Here is a 26799-nt window from a genome sequence, read left to right on the forward strand (position 1 = left end):
AAGCATGGTGTATATTGAGTGCCTTCATTCTGTTAAAAACAAACCTACTCCATTCAGTGAAGACACCAGGGGTTGGTTGTTTTTCTGAATTCCACTCTGAGTATCTGATGAATACGTGGGTTAAGTTCACAAATGCAGAAGTAGTTACTAAATACCTTTCCATCTTTGTTTCTAATGGGAGTGACGTGGACTGAGGGGAAGGACAGTGTCATGTGGCAGAGCAGACTCAACTTCCAGAGGAAGGGATCTGGAACTCTGTGAAGATTGTTTTAGATGGGCGCAGTGCCCCGAAGACCATCTGTTCAATTCTCAGCCCCATATGGGATGGTAAACATCTCAGAGATGAATGAGACTGATCAATCAGGTAATGACTCAGAATCAGGATTTTTAAGGCTCGCAGATCCATTGAACTGCATTTTGAGCTTCTCTATAAACTTTGCAAATGTGTTTTATTTATTTATTTATTTATTTATTTATTTATTTTTTAATAATACTAGCTTGTCACGTGAGAAAAGCAAAGTTTGGAGCCCAAGGGTCTTGCCAAATGCTTTTTGTATCTCCTTGAGCCCATTTTTCTCTACATTTATTATCCTGCCATAACAGTTGGTGATGTTTCTGTCTTGCTTTTTGTAAATATACATTCATATTAGAAATAAAAGTGTGATTATTGCCATGTGAGAGTGCACCAAAGTGGTGTTCACCAGATGCTTGGGAACATGTTCACAGAAAGTGCTGCTGACACACCCTCCCTCATTCAGCTGTCCCTGCGTTTGTAAACAGTTGGCAGTTATTAGGGGTGGAGTCTATACATGGTATTCTTCAGGAAATCCAAATTAGGTTTCAAGGAGCTAGCTAATACAAACATTTCAATTTTGTTGTTTGATTTTGTTTTGAGACAGGTTCTTGCTCTGTAACCTGGCCATAGTGTACTATATAGCTCACACTGTAAATAGTATTTGTTGTGTAGCCCAGGCTATCCTCCTGCAGTGATCCTCCTGAGGCGGCCTCTGAGTGGTGGTGGGGAATTATAAATTGAGCCACCACGAATGGTTTAAAAAACCCCAACTTTTGAGGTAAAATTTGAAGTCTTTTGTAGCCCAAGACACTTTTTTTAAAGGGTGAAAAATTTGCCATGGAAGATGTTTTTGAGGATAATGTTACTTAATGTGGAGGGAGCTCTTCTGGACTGCCATAGAACTGTGACGTCAACTCAGGCTTTAAAGTATTTGCTGAACTCTACATTTGAGGACAGAATGAGTTTTTTTTTTTTTTTTTTTTTTTTTTTTTTTTAACTTTTAGAAATACCACAATCTGGCATTATTTCTGAATAATAAGGAGTCAGTGACTTTCAGAATGTGTAAATAGATGTCATTCCATTAAAAGTATTGTTTTAATTGTGTGTGTGTATGTGTATGTACACACATGTATTTGGGTGCAAGTACCTGAAGAGGCCAGAAGAGACTCGAGCTCCCTGGAGCTGGATTCACAAGGGATTATAAACCTCCCTGCACAGGGTGCTGGGCACTGGCTTCGGATCCTCTGCAAGAAGGTTGCACAGAGCCATCCCTCCAGTCCCTCCCTCTCCACCCACCCCTCCCCCTTCCTTCCTTCTTAATTTTATTTATGTTTATGGGTGTTTTGCCTGCACAATATTTATGCCTAGTTCTGTGGGATGCTAGAAGACAGTATTGGATCTTTTGAACTAGAGTTACCGACAGTTGCGAACCACCATGTGGTGCTGGGAACTGAGCCCCAGCCCTCTGGAGTTGCAGACAGTACTCTTCACTGCTCAGCCGCCATTCTAACACCAGGCTTTATTTCTTAGTGGAGGCTTAGGTCTCCGGCTTGATCAGAAAATAAATTCTTATAGCAGTGGCACCGTCAGGGATTAAAACCAAATGCACTGTGAACTCAAAGCATTCTGTCTGTCTTTTATTTTGCTTTGTTTGTCAGACAGGGTTTTATGTAGGCAAGGCTGGTCTTGAATACCTACTCTTCCCTAACCTCCCAGTGCTAAGATTAATGTTAAAAAACAAAATAAAACAAAACATAAAAAACCCACCCCCTCTTTTTTTTTTTTTTTCTTTATTCTCTTATTTTCTTTTATACAGCATTTCACTACTTAGCCCTCCCGGGCCTTGAACTCACAGAGGTCAGCTTTTCTGTGCCTCCTGAGGGCTGGAATTAAAGACCTGCTCCACCAAGTCTGGCCCAAGTCCCATCTCAAGAGTCGTTGGTTTGATGGTGATAGGCGTTCTTTTCACCTCACTCTCTTTGGCAGCATTTTCCTTCTTAGTTAGACATTGTTACCATCAAAATTTTGTTCTCAAAATTTTTGAAAAGTTGAAAAAAACCACGAAAGCTTTGAATAATTAGTAAGACACGAGGATTTGAAATACAGATAATCAGGTTGGACGGTTTTAGTCTGTGGGGGCAGTACAGTCTGAGTGTTGAGTAGGGATCTTTCTTGGTGAGCGGGAGACAACACAGGCTTTCTTAGTTTCTTTTAATTTGCTACTGTGAAACTTTAGGTTCACAATGACATACCGTTATTTCCATTGAGGTTAGTTATCGGGGAAACAATGGACTAAGTTATCCTGAATCTGGAAGATGCTTTATATTTCTTTTCAGTGACTATTACATGGTGATAGCAACTGATTCAGCACCTTTTGGTTTTTTAATTTTCGCCTTTCGTGTTGAAGCAGAAGGGAGTGAGTCGTGCAGTCGTTTTAGAAACTACCACCCAGCTTTCCTTGGCATTCCTATCACAAATCTAAAAATTTGGAAATCAGTAATCAGTCTGTGGGCTGGTTTTGAACTTTGACATATTGTCAGAGTTTTAGGATCCAGTCTAGATTCCCATGTTGTACTTGGTGGTCGCATCTTGGCAATGCCTTCATCCTGTGTTGGGTCTCACTGTCTTTAGAGTGTACCAGCCAACTCAATTCTGTTTTCTCCTGATGGGATGATGATGGGAGTGTAGTAGCAGAGGATTGCTGCTGTGTCCTGCCTGCCCAGTGCCTAGATCAGGAGCTGCCTGCTCTCCAGTCGCCCCAGTGCTGGAGTTGTCTCAATCGTTGATCAAGAGGGTTTTTGTTCTCTCTTTGCTTTGTGGAGGTGATGACCTGGGCCGGCATTATGTATTCTGTTTCTTGTTCTTGTCTTGGTTTAGTGTCTGACGTCCTTATTGCCTTTTCAGTTGTATTCTTCGTCTTGTTGTTGTTGCTGACCAATAACAGTTTTTGCCATAAATGGATAAAGATACTAAAGGAATTGATTTAGTCAGCGAAACAAGAGTATTGTCTGTTGTCTTTTTTAGCTCTTTCTGAGTATTTATACAGTGTACAACTCGGGGTCCTAGGATAAAAAAAATACAGTGGAGGAGTCTCGTGACTGTCCTAAGAACAAAGCCAATAATGTATACTAAGAAAACAAGCTGGCATAAGGAGCTGTTGGAGAGGGAACGGGAGGCTAACTGTAAGAGCACAGTTGAGTGACTTGAGACTTAAAATGACTCTCGGTGATGCGGCAGGTCACGGAGACAGCTCTCTCTTCAGAGGCAGATTTAGGATGTTTGTGCTGTGCCTTTTGTTTGGGGTTGCCCCTCGTTGGCAGAACTTAGCAGGTCTGCTTTCCGATTGCCCTTTGCCTATCAGTCTTTTGTAAGTTGACTGCCTTAAATGTAGTGCGTTAAGGATTGTCTCCATTTTCAGCCCTTTACGCGATCTTATGCCCTAGTTCATGTGAAGACACATTTGGTTAGTTACCCTCTCTTGTCCTTTTCACAGAACTTGACATTTAAGTCTAGTGCTGTGACTTCAGTCCCAGCAACATTTTGAACATTACTTTTTTCAAAAGGATGAAAGAACATTTATAATGGGATTTTGTTACGTGGGAGGGAGTTTTGTTGTCCGTTGGGTGGTTTGTTTTGAGATGGGGTCTGACTATGTAGCCACACTGGTTTGGCACTTGGCAGATCTGGGTTTGGTCTCATCTCCTGTCTGAACTCTGATACAATGGATGAAGATGTTTCCTTAGGAATTAAAGTTGAGCCATGTAGTGTCCACTTGTGTGTTAGCCAGGAACACAGTTCTCCCTTACTGTTGTCTTGACTAGTGCACTTCACTTGGAAAACATGCACTGAATTATTTATTCAGAGTGGCACACACTGTCCTAGGGCCTGGAGAGCAAAGATTCTGCATTTATTTAAAAAACAAAGCAAAACATTTTCTTTTGATGACCAACTTGGAACGGTTATAGACAGGAATCTATAGGAAGTTTATTTTTAAATGGAAGTTCTTTTGAACCAGTAAGAGTGCTGGAAGGTAAGAAAAAGATGCTGTGGTAGGTGACCAAGTCATTTATGCTGTCTTCCTTTTTAAGTCTGCACACTGGTAGGCAGCAGATTAACTAGATCAGGGGCTGCATAGTCTGTAAGGGAGAACCACATCTGTGGACAGACTGTTGTGTGGTCCGAGCACTAGGGAGGCAGAAGTGGAAGATCAAGGCCATCTTGGGCTCCGAGAGGCCCTGCCTCAAAAGCAGCAACAAAAATGTTATTCTAGTGCATTGGTTAAAAATAACTAGGTATAGCGTTCTCTTTTTCTTTGATGGTAGGAATGCGTAAGTAAGTAAGTAAGTACTAAGGGCAAATTTTACAGATAGTCTCATTTGATAGACATTTCCAAGGAACATGTCTTTCTCAGTGGGACGTGTAAATGCAGATAATGCTAAGTATATATAAAAATACTTAGTGTTTCTTTTTGGTTTGAACGTAGCTGGATTTTCTGTAAGAATCTTCAGAAATGTAGACAATCAGAGAATGTTGACGATTGCTGACCTGTGGGTACAGAGGCCATTCACGTCCTTGCTGTGACATTATAGCATGACAGAGTTTATGACTGTGGTTTGAAATTTATTCTCTGTAATTAAGTCTTAGTCTTACAGAAAGCTTAGTTTTCCCCTTAAAAATCTCACATAGAGGAATGCCTTGGGTGGTCAATGTTGATGATTTTCACTTCATGACCTCATCTTGAAATTGTACATTTTTCTGTATAAAATCATCAAATCCAACTGGAATTTTAATTTACAGTAAAAAGAATACCAGCTCTCTTGAATGGTTTCAGAGTAATTTTTATTTGGCAAACGTTTGTTGTTGAGTAAGAGCATGTCAGAGGCCTGGTGCTAAAGGCAGAATAAAGGACCATCTTGAGAGAAATGGGACTTTGGGAAGCTCGCAGTGACCTTGCTCTGTAACTGAGCATACAGAGTTTAAGGCTTCCTTTCTGTGGTCCCTCTTGTTTTCAGGCCAAGATGGCTGTGTTTTTAACCTGTATTCTTGAAGGTGTAAAAATAAATGTTTAGAAGTAATCAGCTTAGAGCTTCTGCTGAAGTTGTGAACCCAACCTAATGCTCAAGATGACCTTCGTCTTTTTCCAGCTTTCACCCAGCTCTATGTTATGATTGGTATTTGATAATTGGGGGGAAACTGGGAAATTTTGGAAAAAATCTCAACCTTTGTTTCTGAATAGATTTTAAAAACTCTAACTTGATATCGTTAAATTTTACTTAGATTTCATCAATGTAGAATTCTTAAGTAATCATCAGTATACTTATACTGAAATATCACAAAAGGAAGGACTTTCCAACAAGATTAATTACTGTGGGGTAACTTTCGCAGCACCATTTCTCTATCGCTTACTTGGAGATGTCCACGGGGCGTGCGTCTGAGGCAACTTCAATGCACTGTGTCCATGCCGTTCTCACAGCAGAGTTACTAAGGACAATTCCAGCCGTAGGAACGTCATTGATGTCCTTCAGTTCTAAGGACTAGAAGCATTTCTCTAGACATTCTGTACTCAGGTACTCAGGCCTTGGTTCTAATGTGTGCTTCTCTCTTTCGTCATTCCTGGTCTCCCTCCCCAAGGAGATAACACTGGGCAGCCCTTTAAAAACCACACTGTCTACAGCAGTCTGTTGGCAATCTATCAGGCACTGTGATCGAGGACCGCGTGCTGCCACTTTGGCCCGTGAAGCACTCTGTTGATTCCATATCTCCCTAGGTGCCAATCGCACCTCCTGTTAACTTTGGTTGTTTTGTTTTGCTTTTCCATTTAATTTTTGGAATTATAGGTTGGGTGGCTAAATTTATCACAGACTCCTTTTATTAGGCCACATTGTCGTTATTCCTCATTTGTGCAGAGTGGGGTGTGTTGCTAAGTAGAAGTGTTCAGCTTTCTCTTCACCTCCAGGCTTAGAGAAAGTTGAGTCTAAACGTTGTTAGATAATGGAGTAACCGTTCCTTTTCAGCTTTGGTATGTTTCCACACTGGCTGCCAGAGCCAGGAGGAAGTAAAGGCAGTAGACACTGTCATGGTCACTGCCTCCTTAATGCTGAGATGTAACCTTTGTTGGTTGTTTGGTAGAGAACAGGACAGCACAACCCTCGGTCCACTACCAGGTAAGGAAACCTTGTGATAACCAGTTGGTGTGAGGGGAAGATAACTTGGCTGCATTTCCCCTCCTTCATTCACCCAGAATATAACATGTCCCAGAAATAGGACACCACGGCTGACTGATACATGCAGACTTAAGCACGCTGTGTACGAGATAACTGGTCACCCCGAGGCAGTGCTGTTAGTCCCTGTAACTGTAAGTCTGCACTGCCTCTGCTTCTCCTTGAGCCTTCCCTGATCAGACACTATGTGCGCTTGAACCTCTGTCCTGTAGTAAAACTGTTTCCAGCATCTTCACCTTCATCTATTGTTTGGTATACTTTGATGTTTTAATTTCTACATTCTGGCCACTAATGATTATTCCTGGTCCCTCTTGACTCCAAATAAAAGGATGATGCATTTATAAAAAATTTAAGTATCTAGTACCTATGAGCATTGTTCTGCCCTCCAGTCCCGAGGGTTGCTGATTGCTCGAAGAAGAAACCTTTTTCATTGACATTAGTCAGAGCTTTGATAAAACTCCACTTTAACCTTTTTTCAAGCTATAATATTGGCCTATAATGTTGATCAGTCTGTCTAAATTACTGCAATTTAAACCATTGAGTTGAGCTCTATAGACATTCCTCTTTTACTATGATGGTTCTGTTTCTACTTTCCAATCCATCCTCTTCTCTTCAATAGAAGAATTAGCTGGGATCTTCTGATGTATCTCAGGCTGAATGCCTTCTCCCTGTCCCTTTAAACAAATATGATCTTGTTTCCCATAATAACTTATGGTTTATGTTTTTGCTCCGATCTTCTGTTTGAAGTTGAGTGGTTTGTCACAGAGTATGTTATGGCTTAGACCAGCACAGGCCCCTTCTTAGTAGCTACCAAGGAAGTCAATTGTTTGTGGTAACAGACTTCTACAATTGAAATTAAGATGGTGCTTAAGAAAGTTTGTACCAAGACCGCTCCTTTTTGTTCTGAGGATAAGCCATTACAAACTCAAATGACCAGAGTATGCAATTTTTTAATAAGAGTTTTTTCTTAAATCTATATTCAGCTCTATTTCAGTGCTTCTCTCCTACCAGAGGTGCAAGGAGTGATCCTAGAGCCACAGATACAGCCAAGACCACGGGGAGCTTTGACGTCAGGGCTCCACTTTCTCCACTGAACCCTTGGAGACAGAATACCCAGCTTCTGGAGAGAGTGGGAAAGGATAATAAACAAGTGGGTGCTTTCCGTTACTTACTGGGGTTTATCTGTAGAGTGGAGTGTCTTTCCATTGCCCATTTATTCTGTTGGTGATCCCCTTGGCTTCTTCCCAGAGCCAGGTGCGACTCTGTGTTTCCTGAGAGAACTGTCTAGTGCCCATTCACAAAACAACCGCAAATCTATTTAATTCTCTCCAGATAATTAATGCAGTGGCTAATCTGGGGCACACACAGTTTGTTCCATGCCTGTGTAGTTCACAGGAATTAAAGAAAGGCAGTCATTTTCTGCATGGGCCTTTATTGTAACAGTGGACTTGATAGAGTTCTTGTAGAGTCCGGAAATTGAAGTTTCTGTGCTTCATCTTTGAACTGGACACCTGAAATCTCTAAACTTATATAGTTGAATATTCAGGTGTCACCCTGCCCTGTTAGTGAGGGTATTTTGGTCTTTTTTTCTACCTTAAGTGTTAGGCCTTCACACTCAGTCTCTTAGGAGATGGAATTTTAGGACTGTTGTGGCTTTACTGTCAAATGTAGGCTTCATTCTTTAAGACAATAAATATGAACGAATATAAGTTTCAGAAGTTAATGTCCCTGAAAGCTATGTAATCAAAAGTTTTCTAGTCCCTTGGAATGTAACTTATGCCAACACTGTATTTTTTCCTAGGGCATTAAGATGGTTCTTTCTTAGTTTCTCTGATGCCAGGGGTAGGGTGTGAGTCCAGGCATTTCTTACCATCTGCAGTGGGTAGAATGTGAACTTGGTGCCTTGGCAAGTTTTCATTGTTTCCTTGGTGGCTTCTTCTGTGACTCCAGGTATCTTGATAATGGGAGACCGGTTTATTTGTTCTCTAATTGCCCAGATTTCTTTCAACTGGTAAAACATCATACCTCTTCAGCAAAAGGAACTCCTCTAGCAGAGCCCTCATGGATGATATCTGTCACACATGGCAGCACCTGCAGTTTGGAAGGCAGTGGTGAATGGATCCATGCAATATGTCTAGAAGACACAAGGATGAGCCAACCACCTGATCTTGTTACTTACAAACTTTTAAGATTTACTCTGGTTTACTTTTGGTCTGAAAATGGAAAGGCTCAAGTAATGAAGTAATCTTTTCATTTTGGAGTTTTACATGGCCATGAAAATATTTCTTATTCTGAAGACTGAAATAGAGGAAGCTTGAGAGTCTTGTCTTTCAAAGCAGCTCTCTGTATCCGTTTCACTTAAAGATTTGTGGAACTGAAAATCATTTTAATCACATAGGCAACCCCCACTTTAAAAAGTAGCGAAAAAAATACAGAAAGCTTGAGGAACCCTTCCACCACCTCCTCCTTTGTCACCCAGTGCTAAAGGGGACAGCAAATAAAGGGTGAGCTCGAGACTTAGTATTAGGATGTACTCTTGGCTCATCTCTTGCTGGCCCCGAGCCTTATTTTTGCTGTAATTTATCAAATGATGAAAGCTGTGGAGCTGTCTTCTGTGTTCCTAGGCAGTAAATAAACGCCTGCTAGGGTTTACGCTGTACTGACGGCGTCCTGCCGCTGAGTGATGGAGCAGAGGTGCCCGTCAGAATGAACCTGTAGGTGTGAGTGGTCTTGAGGTACTTGTCCAAATTACCAATTGGCAGAGGCTGTCAAAATGACATTTCTTTCTTTGGTTATCTAGTAACTGGCCAGTCAAAACTATTGAAGAAAACCGTGACAGTCACCTGATACTGCCAGTTCCTTTTAAGTTAGAGTAAGTTTTAAGAAGAGAAATTGTAGAATTAATAATAGGACTACTAAAATGTTAGCCTCTCAAAATTTAAGACTATCAGCTAAGAGATAATCTACTTTTAGTCTTTGTTGGCTATAAGAACTATTTCTTAATTATAAATCATTTTTTAAAAGTATAATGCTTAAAAAGTAGATATTAAAGATAATTTTGAACTAAAAAATTCCCCATGGAACTCTGAATTCCTGTAGAATGATTACAGCTTTGTAGTCCTGACTTAATAAGATAATTCACAAGTGCATATAAACGAAAAACAAATGAATATTTTAGAAGGAATTCAGAACTGAAAGCAAGATTTACATAGAAATCCTGTGGCATTCTTTAAAGCACAGTACAACCCATTTTATGGCCTGAGTCCACTAGCCTTTTGTCTTGGCACTGAAGACAAAGTGATTTAACCTTGGAATCTCAAGCTTTAATGAATTTCAGCTCTGTCCCTTAAAGTCTGCAAACGAGATGTAAGTTCATATCCACTCCCCATCACTACAAGCTACTGCAAAGGGAAACTGTGTATCACTGTGAACTGTTTTGTTTGGATTTTAATTTTGATGCATTTTCTTTTTAGATTCTTAAAGAACAATTTCGTGTCACAATTTGCAATCTATATCTTTCCATGTTTATTTTATGAATATTAATATAAGTGATTTTTCTCTAGAATGATATATTGTATAATATTTGTATTATGTGATCATTTGAAAACTAATAAATATTTTCTCCATGAAAAAAATGCACTTACTGATAAATGGCTTATTTTTGTTTCAGGAGTAGAAAGTGAAAAATTGCAACCGTATTTTTAAGTGTACTTAAATGTGTCTTTTGCTAAGTATTTCTGAATATATTGTTTTCTAATTTTTTTTTATCTTGGAAAAAATCCTCTAATTGTTAAAATTCTAGAGTCAATATAGTAAATATTATCACATTTCTGAGGTTAGATTAATCAAAATATAACCCCTTACAAAATAGCATACATAAATTGTTCCTCTGCTTAAAGCAGAAACTATTGGAAATAGTGACTGATTGGAGAATCACCCAAGTCATGAGGTATCACCAAGAAAAGTGTTTTCTGTTTACTGTTCAGCTTGAACAAATAGTAGACCTTGACTTGAGAGAGTCCCTTGCCTTTAACTTCTCCAGACACAGGTGACTCTCGTCTTCATAGGTGTATATATTCACCTCCCTGTGGCAGCCGTCATGCCCTTCCTTTTTCCTGCTGGGTCTGTTAGAAGAACCAGGTTGACAATAAGTGAAGCTCAGAAAGTGGACTCCTATACTTTAAATTACCCAAGATGGAGTCCCACACGAGAAATAAAGCTTGAGGCTTGACAGCCTAGCGATTTGGCTTCCCAAGGAAATGCTACTCTGAGCAAAATGAGCGCTATAAGTGGGAGGTTTAACTTGAAATACCTACTACACTGGGGCAGGGGAAATGAAGCCAGGATTTTTTGGTCTTGTTCATCGGGTAAGTTTGGAAAAGATGAGTTAACGTTCTATTAAAGGGCAGAGTGCCTAATGTTAGAATTGAGTTGTCGAGAGGTTCGCAACCCTGTTTGAGAGGAAGGCTGTGTTTCTCCACACAAGCTCTTTGATTACAAAGATAATGACAAAGGGAGAGGTGTCCGTGCTGCGTTTGCAGTCTTCCCTGTGCTATCATTAGCCCTCCCTCACAATAAAGCATGGCAAAGTGGAAATGTGGTTATTCCCACATGCTCAGGAGTCAGGCCTGGCCTCTGGCTTCACCACCACTGAATAGCTTAGCTGTGGTATTAACATACTTGGTTTTTTGTATGTGGTAAAATAAAGGTTGGGTTTTGGGGTTTTGGTTTTTTGGAGGAAGATAGACCTTTGGATAGCTTCTGTCTATGAAAAGTCACAAGCCAGTGACCTTTAAAGATCTTAAAAGATCCTGACCTTTAAACTTACTGCAAGTCTGCACACAGCTCACTTTTCTTTGCTCCATTGAGCAGAATGTCTATGCTTGGGTTTTCTAAGCAAGGTTTTTTTCCCTCCCATTTGGTTGTTTTTATTACCTGTTAAAAGGATTTCATATTAATTGGGTTCTAAAGGTAAAAACAAACAAAAAATCAAAGTAACCACACAGGTGCCTTGGAGTTTTTCCACTAGTAAAATCTAAGGCAAAATTAGATTATTATAGTAAAAATTCTACAGAACTTTGAAGTGTGCGTCGGAGTTTTCAGAAATTCTGGTCAGAGGGATCCTCTACACAAGAGGTAAGGCGTGCTGCAGGTAGACGAGCTTCAGGATGCGGTCAGCAGTGTCTCCTGACGACAGCACCCAGTAGGGTGGGTTGGCTTCTCTGCAAGATAGAGGAGCAGGAATGGGATTTCCCGGAACTCCCCAGTCCACAGAAAGCCACAGACGTGTTTTTACATGTTTGCGGTTTGTTTAGAAAGATGTCTGCAGACATTGTGTTTTCTTTATGTACAAGTAACCTCTAATTTTACGGGTGCCGAGGTCACTTCTGCCTGTCCTCTCAGTGTTCTCGACCCATTCTTAATTTAGTGGGTTTTATTTGAGACAGTCTTCTTGTGTAGCACAGGCTGTCTGAAACTCATGATCCTCCTGCCTCAGCCTCCTGAGTGTATCACTTCCGGCCTTTCGTGTGGTGTTTTGCATCCTGTGAGGGCTGTGAAAGCACTGGACTTGGCATGGAAATGTGGGTTCTTCAGTCACCGCCCGGCCCCACTTCGTCCTCTCGTTTCCTTTGCTTTACACCTAGATTTAGAAAATATTAAATCTTTATTTAGAAAATATTAAATCTTTATTTAGAAAATATTAAATTTTATTTTGGTTTAATAAATGAAGGATTTTATAAAAATTCACTTAAGGTAATCCCATATTTCTAAGAGTAAGAAATAATGTCTAGTATATAAAAGTAATTGAAAAGGGAAAGTTATACTATTATATTCTATCCGTGAGGACAGTTCAGTAGGTTAAAAAGCTTGAGTGTTAATACTTAGTGTGTCTGAGAGAAATTCAGTCTTGACTATGGTAGAAAACTGGTTAGAATTTTTTTCTTAAGGTCACAAGTGTCATTGACTCATGAGAGGTAATAAGAAAACAACATGAATTATATCGCATTTAAGCTGTCTTCATAAGAACTCCAGTTTGTCATCATTCTGCTTTTACTTAGAAGGATTTTAAAATCTCTTCTACTTCTTAGTATAAAACAGAATAATTGCTGGTGTAAATCTGTCATCAGCTCACCCTTTGATGAGATAGATGGTTCTGAGTTTGGGATAGTTAGTTCTAAGAAGAATCTGACCCAGAATTTGCTCCAGTGTGCATTTTAAGTGTGATCTTTAACCAGTTTATCACCCCTGTACATACATCTTGATGGATACATAGAAACAGTGTAGCATTTCTAATTCCACACTGTTCACAAATAGGAAATGTGTGGAAGACTCAGCCACAGCTGGGACTGGATCTTACTGGCCCTCCTGGATGGCAAAACAAGTTTGATCCTTGTCAATATGACACTCGTAATGATGTCTAGTAGTTGGTCCCGTCAGCTTTGAGCCCCCTTTCGGCTAGATCAGGCATTGCCCTACCCTTACGCATAAAGCACGTCTTTGGGAGCCTTATAGGTCTCTGAACATGTTTGGGTTTTCATTGTTTCTTAATGTGTAACATTGACCCAGCACAATACAGATGTGTCTGACTATTAAAACCCAACCTTCCTTGTCCATGGGATCTTATGTTATATATACATATGTCATATATATGTATCCTATATAAGTCATTACGTATTTATCCCGTAAGCCCTTGTTTATTATGCTGAGGTTGTTTTACAAAGGGATTATTTATAAGAATCAGATCAGTAGTCAAACTGTACAAGGTGCATAGTTTAGTAAAAGAATAGAGTCAAGGAAATAGGTAAGACCTTGGAAAATCAGATACAAAAGTATAATCTCCACTTAAGGTATTTTGGGCTTGCTTGCTTAGTTCTGACACAGATAACTGAATTGCGTGTTAAATGACCTGTATAATATAAAATGTTACTTTTCCAGGATGTCCTTGCAGATTTAAGGGTAATCAGGACTTTTGGAGCCAAACTATTGTTACATGGCTGGCATTGAGGAAATGAACTTGTGCTTAGTAACAGAATTAGAAATCAGAAGCAGTGCTTCTTTGGAACAGTTTGGGAGATTCACCATACCACCGAAGACGGTGCCGAGTAGATGCGGAAGCCTGAGTTCTAGTGCAGTTGCAGTCCTGTGCTGTGCGTTGAGGTGAAACCCAGTTACCCTGCAGCGCAGTGTCGCTGGAACTCAGCACTTCCTTTAGTTGCCAGTCAGGATGTTTAGTTCTTCACCGGAACCCAAGGCTGACCTCCAGGAAGATATGAGGAGCTTACTGGTCTCTGGAGTACGAGTGGATGTGCTCAAATCCAGGATATCAAGTGCCTTTTATAAAATGGTGTGGTATATGTGTGTTCCTACCCACAACTATTAACATGTCTGATCATCTCTGGACTAGCCGATACACTGGCACTTAGGAGCAACAATAAGACCTGCCCTCCTCATGCATAGTAAGACAACTTTTAACCCCTAGTGTTTTCAGTCCGAAATGTTGGATCCACAGGTATGGAGGAGGGAGGGCCTACTGTCCTACTTTGGCAGAATTAGGATTTTGGAGAAAACAAGAATATTCTTTACATAGCTACAGTGGACACACTTCTTGGGTGCTGTGCCTAACCTTACCCAGTGGTTCAGCTAACCTATGAGAAAGTTGGGGGTATTTCCATTTTCTATCCCAAGCAACTCCGCTTTTATAAAAATCCGCCCAAGAGCGTACTGCCATTGGGCAGAAGAGATGCCATTTCAAAGTCTGTTAGTTTGAAGAATTCTACTGTCTGATCAAAAATCTTTGCCAAAAGAAGGCGGGTTATTTTCATAGAATGCAGTATCAGGTCTACATCGGTTCACTTAGTGTGTGCTCCCAGACTTTGAAAAGTTTGGGAATTAGAGAGAAATGCACCAGACAGTGAGGCGGACATCTCTCCTGTATTCTCTTTTCACCTAGTGCGGCCCTCTATGTTTCTGTTTGTGCTGTGTCCTGTGCCAGATTACACACTGTCATCATTCACTGGTGGCATCAGAAAAGGCTCACCGACCTAGGACTCCTAGGGGCTCCTGCTCACGGTGTGGCTAGGTCCTGTGGTAAGCGCATGCTCGGCTCCATTATACACAAACCTGTCATGAAGGCAAGTGCTTTGATGTCAGAGCTATCACCCCATCTCTCCTCCCAAAACCCCAGAAAGTATTTGATTTTCCTCTGTAATAATTTTCAAAGTGTAGTTTGGGACTGACTGCCCCTGGGCACCAGGGCTTGGAGGTGAGGAGGCATCTTAGAAATGCAGATTCTTTGGCCATCCTGTTTTGCATCCCTGCCAGCAGTGACTGAATCCTCTAGCCCCCAAATCTCCTCAGCGCTTGGTGGCATCTGGTTTGGGCTGTTCATAGATTGAGTTCACAAGTCCCTGGCCATCCTCGTTGAAAGGTCCTTTGTGTATGGTGGGTTTTGTCTCTGTTATCTTTGACATTAGGTATCCTAAGGGATTTTGCCTACTCAGAAGTCAGTTAATTGACTCACAGTGTGTTTTGGATACCAGTCCTTTGTCAGATGTATGTTTGGCAAAATTTATGCCCCATTCTGGCTCGTCTTTAGTCTCTGACGATCTTCTTTTCGGAGGAGTGTTTTTATCTTAAGTAAAGTTCATCCTGCCACTCTCCTTTTAATGAGTCATGATATGGTGGTGTTTGTAAAAATTTATTCCAAATCCACTCACATAGATATTTTTCCCCCACTCTGTTGTTGTCTTGTGCCCTCTTATGCCCCCTGCCTACCCCCAAGTTTGACATTTAACAAGTATTTCTTTGACTTTGAGTTAACTTTTTGCAAAAGTTGTAGGATACATACTTGTCTCCCTTTGAGCAGTCAGGCCGAAATTTGAAGACTTAGCTGAGTCGCCCTTGTTACTTCTTCAGATAACTACTCTGTTCTTGGTTTCAGTCTCTTGGCATGACGTTCCTCTGTTACTGCGATGCTACCATTTCCTCTCAGTCTGGAGCTTTGGGAAGACTTGAAGCCATGGTCGTGCGAGGCTTCACTCGCCTCCAGTCTTGTGTTCTCCGTCTTCAGCTTTTCCATGCCTCTCCATCTCTCAGGTCTTTGTCTCCATCCACAAAACCCACTGAGCATTTGATTGGCTACATCGACTCTTGAGTCAATATGGGATGAACTTGCCCTCTGAGAAGTTTGTCTTCTCCTTCCTGACGAGGGGAGCTGTCTGTGCTCATTTTCATCAGCACTAGATTTAATTCCCATTTTTAAAATTTGTGACAAGCGCTTGTAGCCCAGGCTAGCCTCAAACTCAGGCCTCTGCTTCAGCCTCTGGAGTGCCTTGATAGTTGTACACCAGCCAGTTGTATTTTGTTTACTGTAAAAGCGAAGCAGTGGTTTTTATCTCGTTTCCAGTGACTTATCCCTTGAAGCAGCTGGCTTTACTGTCGTGTATTAGCTTCATGTCCTTCATCCCCGCTGTAGTGACCTACACAGTTGAGATCCCCCTCCCCACCCGTGTCCCAGAGATGTTCACTTGGAGTGCTTGGAGTCTGGGGACAGAGATACTTGTGATTTATTCCTCTCGAGTCTGTCTTTCATTTCCTTTGCGTATTGCATTAGCCCATCTGATACTGGATACGTGAGAGAGGACATGTTCTTGTGTTGTCAGCATTAGGGGAAGGCATTGTGAGGTTAGGTGCAGTCTTGTAGGCATGCTCGTGAGAGTGAAGTTCCTCTCCATTCTAGTGACCCTTAGTGCTTTTGATCCTGGATTGATGTTGACTCTTGATAGATACGTGAGCATTTATTGAAGGGGCTGCAGAGATGACTCTGGTTGACAGACAACACTTGCTCCTCCAGCAGACCCAAGTTTGCTCCAGGTACCCATGTTGGGTAGTTTAGGGCTACCTCTCGCTTCAGCTCCAGGGTACCAGATGCCCTCATATGATCATCAAAGGCACCCGCACATTCCTTATGCCCATACCCCACCATACACAGAGACATAAAACCTTTAAAAACCAAATCTTTAAAAGTGCATTTATCATTACATTGTACGGTTTTTCTGCTGTGGCTTGATCCTGTTAATTGGTTTCTGAGTTGAGCCAGCCTTGTATACATTGGCTAAATCTCATTTGTCATGAATTACAGTGAGTGGCACTTAGGTGTGGTGGGATTTCATTTGTCAAGGTTTTCTGCATCATTGCTGATAAGAGAAGTGAATCTATAATTTCCCTTTCTTGTGCTATCATAGTTTTAGATATCTGTGTAATGTATGGCAGTGTTTCATCTTTCTGAATAGACGGTACATGTGTGAGTGCGGGCACACCACACATGTACATGACCTAAACAAGGTGTTGGTAGAGAATATGGTTCATTAGGTATTTGGTTGATTTCAGGAGTGCAATCATCAGTGTCTACTGCTTCTGTTTGGGAAGGTTACTAATTACTGCCTTCATTAATAAGCACAGGTCTGCATTTAACAACGCTTACCTCCTCCCCCGCCCCCCATGTTTAAGTAGACTGTTTTAAAAGGGATTGGTGTATTTCATTTAAGTTTGGGGACAGCTCTTTTGATGTTTATTGTCCTTTTAGTGTTTGCTGGGTCTCATGGTCTCTCAAGTGTGTCATTGGTGTGTGCTGTCACTGTAGCCAGTAGTCAGTGTATTGACCAAAGAACTAGAGTTGGGTTTTGTTGATATCTTTTCAATGTTTTCTTGCTTTGGGCTTGTTTGATTTCCGGTCAAGCCATCTTACCTGGTTTACATTGCTTTTCTGTTTCTAGCTTTCCTACGGTGGAAGCTGAGATTGAGTTTTCCCCCGCACGTGCATTCACCACTCTGTTTCCTTCCACGCAGTGTTTCTGCTGCGCTGATCCCCAGATCTTACTGGATTTCCTTTTCCTTTAGTCTGCAATGTTTCTGAAAAGTTGTGTTTATGTTGGGGTGTGTTTGGAGACAGGCTTTGCTTGAGTTGCTTTTCTCCCTCCACCTTTGTGTGCGCTCTGGGGATCGAACCTAGATCATCAGGTTTGCCCAGTAGGAGTCATCCTGGTGGCCCCAGTTTGAGATACTTTAGGTTTCTCTTGAGACCGCTTCTTGACCTTAAAAGTATGTTGCGTTGCCAAGGATTTGAGGGGCTTCAGCTGACTGGAAGTGATTGATAAGTGTCACTAACTTTTGTGTTAATTTCACTGTTGTCTGAAAACATTTGAGTTCTTTTGCATTTGTTGTTGGGCATTTGATTGCTCGGCACTGAATTGTCTTGATGAATGCGCTGCGTGAGCTCCAAAAGAACAGATTTTTATTCTGTTGGAGGTAGAAACCTGGAGCTGTCATTTAGGTCCTGTTGACTGGCAGTGCTGTTAGGTTGGGCCTTCTCTCCTGATAGGTCTTGTCAGTTACTCATACCAGTCCTTCACTGGGATAGAGGATTTGCTTGTTTTTCTAATATTTCTGTCAGGTTTTGCCTCGTATTCTCATTGTGGGGTGGGGTGGGGGCAAGCACATACATACTACAGACACGTTTACAGCTTACAATATTTTTTTAATCATTAATACTCATCTATATCTTGAATGTCTTTCCTGTTCTCAAACCTACTTTAAAATGAAAACAACTACTTCCACAGTTTTAGATGTTCTCTTTCAAAAAATTTTCTTTTAATTTTTAAATTTATGGGTATGTGAGGGTCTGGGTGGGGGTTGGTCCTGTGAGTGCAGGTGCTAATGGTGGGTATGGGATGCCCTGGAGCTGGATCTGAGGGCAGAGCCTGACTTGAGTGTTAGGAACCAAACCAGGATCTTCTGCAGGAACAGTGAGTTCTTGACCACTGAGCCGACTTTCTGGCCTCAAACTCAGCTTTGAACTTTGGATTCCTCTGCCTCTCCCAAGTGTTGGGGTGATCAGCATGTGGTATTGGGACACAAACTCAAGGGCTTCATGTCTGATCAGCAAGAACTCTACCACTATCCCAGCCTTCCGATTTCTTAGTGTAAGCATGATACATACTATCTTTTCTCTACTTAAAAGTAGGTGATTGCCGTGCTTGTCATGTGTGTGTTCACGAGTGTAGGCACGTGTCATGGGGCATGTTTGGAAGACATAGGACAGTAGTCAGGGATCAGTCCTCATACTGTTGAGGTGAGTCTCTCCTCTCTCTGCCAAGCTTCGTGCTTCAGGCTAGCTAACTGGCCCTCGATGTTCTGGACAGTTCTGTTTGCACCTGCCATCTCACCGTGGGAGTTCCAGATACAGACCACAGTATCTCTCAACACTCTTCCCAGTCTGGACGGGTGTTTGAACTTAAGCAGAGTATCTCATAGACGGCACACATCTGCATCTTCACACTGTTTTTCTGATGGCATTTGTCCTTTGAGGGGTTGATTGGCATTGTTAGCCCCTGAAGTGATGACTGAGCTAGCTGGCGTATTGGCTACCTTGTATTTAACTTTTCTTTCATGTACTGTCAACATTACTCTGTCTCCCCCTCCCCACTTCCTGTGGAAGTAATCGAATATTCTATGGAATTTCATGTCTCTTTTCTCCTAGCCTTATAACTAAGGTTTATTACACGGTATCCATTTATGGCAAGTCCACCTTGAGGCAACTGTTTCAGTTCCTGTGCATCCTCCTGGAGCATCCTAGACCTCTCCCTATCCGTCCCTAGCTTTCCCGTATTGGTGCAGTCAGCGTTTAGAAAAGGCTTAGATTGGTTGAGAATCTATAAGTAGCTTTTACGCTTTCCTGTTGTCTCCAAGCTTGCTGTTGCCTCAGTTCCTCTTATAGGAATTTCTAACGTTCCCAGGCACGGCTCTGAGACTGTCTGCCCCCATCTCTTCTTGTCTGCTGAAGTCTCGTCTCGCTTTTCAATGATAGTTTTGGTAGACACAGAAGCCTGGTATTTTTGTATGTTCTTTACCACAAGAACCTGGAGGGGGTTCTGCCATGAGGTCCCACAGTGCTTTGCAGGAGCTTTTCTCTCCTAGTCCCGAGTAGCTAGCTGCTCACTCCTGGCCTCTGCACCAGCTGCAAAGCTAGGCAGCAGTAGCCGCTAAAGCATTGCCTGCTCCTTGTTGAGCTAAACTGGGAGTCAGAGTGTTTGAGTCCCATGTCAGGGGAGAGTTGCTCCCGGGCACTTGCAAACCCTCATTGCCACTTCCTGACTCTTGAATCTTGTTGAGGAATTTTTTTTCTTTCCTTGATGGTATTTTCTCTTTACTGTCAGATAGTCCTGATAGATCATTGTTGTGGGTAGCTATATTTTTTTTCATTTTTAACTGTATGTGTGTGTGTGTGTGTGTGTGTGTGTGTGTGTTTGTGTGGTATAAGTTATTAGCCGTCCACTGTGGGTGCTGAGTACTGAACTTGGGTCCTCTGCTAGAGCAGTGTGTATTCTTTCTGGATGACCCCCTGCCCCAGCCCCACCATAAGTCTCAGCTATGCCTTCGCACGCCAGTTTTAGTAAGGATGGCTTATGTAGTCTAATGGACTTAGAAATAATTGAAAACTTCTCACAGGAAGGCTTCTTACCTGTGCATTGCTGAGTCTGTGTTTGCCTGGCTCCCTCATGTTTGGGACAGAGGATGGTGCAGAGTGCCTCACCTCACTCTGGGCTTCAAGCAGAAAGCCGGGTGTCATGTTAAGAAAAGGAAATCCACATCACACGTCATTTCCAGCCACTGCCCTTTGGACACTCAGAATGGTCTATTTGTATTGTCACAGCTTTTCAGATTCTGTTTCTTCTTCAGTCTGCTCCAGCCTGGCTGTTGCTTCCTGCAGCACTGCGATGACTGTGGTCACAGTCATCCAGTACCCCCGTTGACAAACGCAGGAGAAAATGGCCGCCTCTCTGCCTGACCTTGTGCAAGCACAACCTCGTTTGAACACTTGTACTTCCTGAAATGCACTCTCTTGGCTTCTGTAACTTCATTTTTCTTTCTTACCAGTGTCTTTCTAGTTGTCACTGTTATCCTACCCAGCCATGAGGATACCTCAGAGCTCACCCTGGGTTTTCCTTCATTCTCTCGGTGCTTAGTCTTACCCAGTCAGGTGGCTCTCTCTTGCTAGCTGTCCACCAGTTTTTAACCTTTTGCCCTTTTTCTCAAATCTTTCACTCAGGAAAAGAGAGGTAACATGTAGCCCTTTGCTCTTTCTCTGCCTTATCTTCTTGGCTCTTGGCCTCTCCCTTGATGTTGCTCCATTAATAATGAAGTGGCATGTTCGCAGTCGGTGAACAGTTTTATACACTGACTACGTGGTGCGTAAGTCGCTTTTGTAACAAGGTTGGAAATGCATGGTCTTCGCACATTCGTCCTTCTCACTGTGACCTGTGGCATCCACTGATCACCTTACCGGCTGCTTTTGCCTACCTTAAGTGTGATGGGTGACTGGCATGCTCTCATTGGCACTAAGCAGCTGAATGGTTCCTCTTCATTCATCCTGTAAAGTGGCCGTTTGCATCTTGCATTCTTGACAGCTGTGGCCACCGGTTCTGTCAGTTGGCATCATCCCCAGCATCTGGCAGTGCCAGTGTCTGAGTCCATCTGTTCACAGTGTCCTGTAGTGGCTTCTCATTGTTTTAATCTTCAGGCCCCTAGTCCATGTCGGACTCTGTCAAAGTCTTGTTCTCTCTCTCTCTCTCTCTCTCTCTCTCTCTCTCTCTCTCTCTCTCTCTCTCTCTCTTTCTCTCTCTGGTCGGATAGCTGTAACTGTTACCCATTTAAAGTCATTTTCTTGGCAACTCTGAGGAGTCCTAATCCAGTGCTGGTTCTTTCCCAGATGTCTGATATCCCCTCCAGTCTGCGGCTTGACCTCTCCTTCACCCAGCAGTGCCTGGGAGAAATGTTTAATTTTAATGAGCTGTGCCTCAACTTTTTTCTTTAATATGCCAAGAGTTTGGTAGTTTAAAAAAAACAAAAACAAAAATCAATAACAAAAACTAGTTTTCATGGATCCCTGTATTGCTTTTCATAAAGTTTTAACAGTTGAGTTTACACTGAAGTCTGTGATCTATTTTGACTTACAAAAAGTGAGGTCAGTGACCAGGTTTTCTGTTTTTTCTTGCAATTCTTACTTCCCTGCTGTATCCCACCTAGTTTTTCCAGCCCCGACTGTTGAGAAACTCTTTTCTCCCGTGTCTGAGGCCTCTAAGCTTAATCAGTGTCTTTTCTCATCAGCCTTTTTCCCTTGTGGGCCTCACCCAGCCTCAGCTGCAGCCATAGCCTTTCCCCTTCATGCCTGCTTAAACCCACTTTTGGAAAGTATTTCTTTTTATGCAAACCGTGACAAGCCCCATGGTTTGTCCTCCCAGCGTCTTAGGCTTGCTTAAGACAAAATGTTTTACACTCTCTCTTGTCGTAGGGGATTTCTGTGGCTGGGAGATTCCCTACTTCCCCTTTAAGAACCCAGGTACATTTCCTCATGTTAAAAATACCTTTGGTTTGTCATCATATGTTCTCCCAACTGAGCTAATTCGGCTCTTGTCATCATATGTAACTATGTTCCTCTCCTTAACCCCCATTCTTTGGATGGACTCCGTAGGGGTTTTTCTCTATTTAAAAGTACGTACTGTTCTTTGTACTGCCTGCCTTCATGAGGCCCATGATATTGTCGGTCTCATCATTGGTTCTCATTTGTACCTAATACATCTAATACACTTAGCTTGAAGACAGTTTATAAGTGTGTGTGTGTGTGTGTGTGTGTGTGTGTGTTTTCTCGTGTTCTATATGAGCACCATGCATATATAGTTACTTATGGAGTTCAGAAGAGGGCTTCAGATCCCCAGGACCCGGAGTGACAGTTGGTTGTGAACTGCCCCATGTGGGTTCTAGGAACTGGGTTATCTCCAAGAACAGCAAATACTCTTAACTATTGGGCCATCTCTTCAGCTTGAAAGAATGTTCTTTAAAAATGGAATTAGCTAGAACTGTGACTTCCTTAAGCGCCTTCTTTAGTGATAAAAGAAGGATCAGTGAATTTTTTTTCTTAGTGCAGGCTTGCATATGTGTGTGTAATCTGAATATTTTCTTTTTCAAGCCTGTGGCACCTCAAGAAAGTGATTGGCCCTTTTCCATTTTTTCCATTCTCCGTGAAATAGACTTGTTCCTCATGGAAACGGATGTGTCCTGAGTAGGTCTGTTGGGTTCGGCTGTAATGTGTGAACACCAAACTGGGATGGTTGTTCCTTAAAGGCCTTGTACATCTAGAGGGAGCCCGTGAATCCCACACGCTTGCCTAGATTCCGTCCATACTCTCTCCAAGTGCTTTTGATTTAGAAACCCAACCACTGTAGCATTTCTATTTGCAGGGCTCTGCTCCAGCCCTGGGAGTGGGAGAAGCCTTCCGGTTATTCCTGCAGAAGGGGAGATGGCCGGGGAGAGTCACCTGCTGCAGTGTTGCAGTGTTCCTAAACTTAAAAACTCTTTGGGGCCTTCACAGGAGGACCTCTTTGCTAGGACGCTGTGTGATAAGCTCTGTTGGTAGTCGGTAGTCCCACAGTTAGCCTTTGGAATAGATCTGTCATTTCGGCCTTTTGCAGTCCCTTAAAACACTCATTAGGAGCGAGTCACGGTTTTGAAATCATCTACATTGTAGCTCTTTGTTGTTTTCCTTGCTTGAATTGTCTTACTGTGTGGGGACGTTTTGTGACAGTTGTGAGTTTAACGTGCGCACCACACCTCACAACTGACTAATGCCAAAATGCACATCGAGAGCACAAACTATTCTAAGTAATAACAGCGTCTGTGAGGCGCCCCTTGCAGAGCACAGCGTAGGCTGAAGTCTAGTGCGTTCACGTGCTCAGGCATGACAGGTTTATTTTGGGAAAAGAATTGGTTAATAGGACCCTGATCATCTCCAGCTTGCTTGACAACTTTGAAGTATTTTTTTTTTCTCGTAAGTTAGAGATGGGTTTATTTTTTACACTGAGGAAAACTGTGCAAAATAACTTCTTACATGTTTCCTAAAATTGCTAATCCTAAAATCAGAAACTTTTCCCTAAGTACTTGTTACGGAAACGTCCTAAGTGGATACTTCCCCAGATAAGAAGTTCACCGTCTCAGCGTTCTCTCAGTGACCTGCCGCTTGGCTTATTTTCCCCGTGGAAAATGGGATTGCACTAACATCGGACCTGTGTTTCACCAGTATTTTAACTAGTTTTTAAAGACTGCGTGGTTCCCATTTCTCCTATGAACTGACAACAAGCTAGCAATCCCCTCCTGGGTGCTTCAGATCCAGCAGGGCATGGGTTATGCACATTTTCTAATGAGCATCTCTCTCCAAGCTCCAGATCTCTGCCCTCCGCAGTAGGTGGAGTGGGTGGGTGGAGTAGGTGGGTGGAGTGGGTGGGTGGTCCGCCAGCCCTGTGTTTAGATCGCCTCTTCACCTACTCCGCTGAAAATGTCAAGTTACTGCAAAGATTGTGTACGCTGAATTGTGTAACTCGGGAACTCTAAGAATTGAATGAGTTTATATAAATTTAAACTGAATTTTCCAGAGGAAAACAACTAGGTACTATTTATTGACTACACTGTGGGTATCACCTTCATGTTTCTAGAGAACCAGATTTGTACTCTAGATTTATTTTTATTACTCTTCTCTGTGAGTCAAGAGCACCCGTTTTGTGTGTGCAGATGTAAGGTCTTTGCCGGCTTATTCTGACATCTCAGTACCAAGCACTGATGATGGGTGATTTTCTAAACACTCATCAGTGTATACCGTGCTTTGATTGAAGGATTTTATGGACGACTCTAAGGTGAGTGTGATGTAGCACTCAGGGCTTTTGTGACTCAGTTCCTAACAGTCTGAGGAGCTGGCACACTGCTTCATGGCCGCCTGAGTTTAACATGGCTTGGCTTGTGCCTCAGCTTTCCAGGGGCTCTGCTCAGACTTCAGCTTTCCCTGGCTCCCAGTTTGGAAATTGTATGTGTCCATCATTTTAAGACATAAAGTCCTAGCCTGGTGAGAGCACAGTAGCTTAAGACGCCCACCAGCAAGCCTATGACCCGGGCTCGAGCCCTGGAGCACACAAGGTGGAAGGGAGAGCAGTTTCTAGAAGTTGCCCTCTGACCTTTAATACAAACACATGAGTAAAGGTTAAAGACATGTTTTTTTGTTTGTTTAAACAAAAGCCTAATACAAGTGAGTTTATAATTTCTAATTTCAATTTTTTGAGTATGCAAGTGAGTTTTTAAATTACCCCATCCACGTGTTTAATGCAAATCACTGCGAGATGCAGATGTTTTCAAGCATCTATCCATAAAGCTCCTTTCCCATAAGATGTTAGAGGAACAGTTACCCTCACAAACTCTTGAAATATCTTCTTTACAGACAGGGCAGACTCAGGATGCTGTTGGGATTTGTGCCACGTGAGAGAAAGAAGTAGAAATGAGTCTATTAACTGATTTATTTTTACTTTATTTTATGTGCATTGATGTCTTGCCTGAATGTATGTTTGTGTGAATCAGCCCTGGAAGTGTAGTTACAGGCAGATAGATGTGAACTGTCAATGTGGGTGCTGGGAATTAAACGGGAGTCCTCTGGAAGAGCAGCCAGTGCTCTTAACTGCCGAGCCATCTCTCCAGCCCCCTAGCCTGTCTTTCACACAGTCTTTGAATCATTTACAGTAAGTGACTGGTGGTGAACTGTAGAAGAGAGAAAGGGGACTTTTCAATTCCACCCTTTAACTAAAATGTCCCAAGGATTCCTTTGTTTAAAGGCCTTCCATATGCACGTGCTCAGAGCTGTCTATATATTAAGCACGGTGATGGGATCCTGGATGGTGGCCCACATCACACTTCCGATTCTCAGTAATTTGCATGTGGCTCAGTGAGTCAGGGGGAGTCTACAGTTGCTCTCTAAGGGTATCAGAGAATTGCCTTTTGGTTAAAGGAGAACTTCTACACGTACAGTGTGTGTGTGTGTGTGTGTGTGTGTGTGTGTGTGTGTGTGTGTGTATTATGGAGGAATTTGTTACTGAGTTTATATTTTCAATAAAACTTGCCTTCAGTCCGTCACCAAATACATATACTGTTTATTTTGTGCTGGAAACAATGTTGCAAATGCCAGAGGCCAATCTGTGTAAAGAAGTAGATCTTAATTCTCCTGTTTCCTCAGCCTGCCTTAGCCTCTTGAGTGTGGTGATTACAGGCTGCCCAGCCATATCCGATTCTTATATCCCAACTTGTGTGTCTCACACTTGCTAGTACCCCTTGGGCTGATAGGCTTTTGCATTTTAGTTTCAGTGGATGGCTTTTAAGTGACTTAAACAGCAATTCTTCCTGCAGTGTTAGTAATATTTAGCAAGTATTTAAAAATGTTAAGTGAACTCCACTGAGTATTGTGTGGCTTTAGACAAGTTTGTCTCCTTGGATGTTTACATTTGAGGTCTGGTTGATGATAGTGCTTTTCTAACAGTGTCTGGAGAATGGGCTCAGGACTGAGTATCATTTCATTAGCGGGCAGATGTGTGTTTCCTATAGAATCCTTGATGCTTTCGCTTTCTTGGTGCCCCTGTGAGCTGATGAGATCAACATGGAGTTTGGGTCTGATGTGCTGTTCTTCCATTGTGGCCGTGGCATCAAGTGACCCTGACCCTCTCTGTTCCTTGCAAGAGCATTGGGAAGCTGTTGCTTTCTTCACTAACTCAGTCAGGCGTCCACCCACTGTAAGTGCTGATGGCTCCGTATCTGTATATCACAGATAGCCAGGTAACGGAGGCTGGAGATCCCTGGTGAGGCCACTAGGGAAACAGCTTGGGCACATGCAGTATGGACATGTGCAGTACGGGTGTGGGAGACCTGACAACGGATGCCACGCGTGCAGTGCCAGTTTGTGTGGGAATAGCACGGTGTCACCTATTTTTCTTTTTTTTCCCCACATCGGAAAAAATAAAGCTTACCAAATAGAAAACCGTGAACTCGTCAGTATCTCTCTCGACACTAAAGCTAAATCCAGGCAAACACTGTTGACATGTTAATCTCAGAGGCTAATTGTCAACTATCTTTGAACATTCCTGTGAAGTTAACTGAACTTTAAATATTAACCAAAAATGATCTGTTGAATTTAAAAAGACGTCCATATTCTTGTTTTTTCTGAAGAGCAGAAAGTTGGGTCATTTACAGTCCTGAAATAGAAAGGAAAGCATTTGTCAGTTTCCTCCAACTTCAATTACTAAATTCTAGTATTTTCTTACATCACCAAATTCATTAGTCTCTTGCAGATGACTAGATAACAGTGTAATTAAAAAGTTGGGGGTTCATACATACAGCCCTTTGAAGTCCAAGTGATTTGCACAT

At 42.2% G+C, this 26799-nt stretch overlaps 1 protein-coding gene and 1 long non-coding RNA gene across 8 annotated transcripts in view; one reads left to right on the forward strand and one right to left on the reverse strand.

The window, feature by feature from the left end:
- The window catches only part of Tsc22d1 (TSC22 domain family, member 1), a 101128-nt gene that overhangs the window by 16830 nt on the left and 57499 nt on the right, over positions 1-26799 (forward strand). For 2 of the 7 annotated variants that reach the window (XR_015638133.1, XR_015638132.1), the window contains exons 3-4: positions 7500-7666; positions 8514-10151. The gene's annotated coding sequence lies outside the window, so the exon portion shown is untranslated. 7 annotated transcript variants of the gene reach the window in all.
- Positions 24901-26799, reverse strand: part of LOC120097112 (uncharacterized) — a 30701-nt gene continuing 28802 nt past the window's right edge. Inside the window, exon 5 of the long non-coding RNA XR_015638973.1 lies at positions 24901-26627. This is a non-coding gene — a long non-coding RNA (uncharacterized LOC120097112). The remainder of the gene's footprint in view (positions 26628-26799) is intronic.

This window comes from Rattus norvegicus, chromosome 15, assembly GCF_021556685.1.
Source record: "Rattus norvegicus strain SHRSP/BbbUtx chromosome 15, alternate assembly SHRSP_T2T, whole genome shotgun sequence".
In the NCBI taxonomy this organism is placed as follows: domain Eukaryota; kingdom Metazoa; phylum Chordata; class Mammalia; order Rodentia; family Muridae; genus Rattus; species Rattus norvegicus.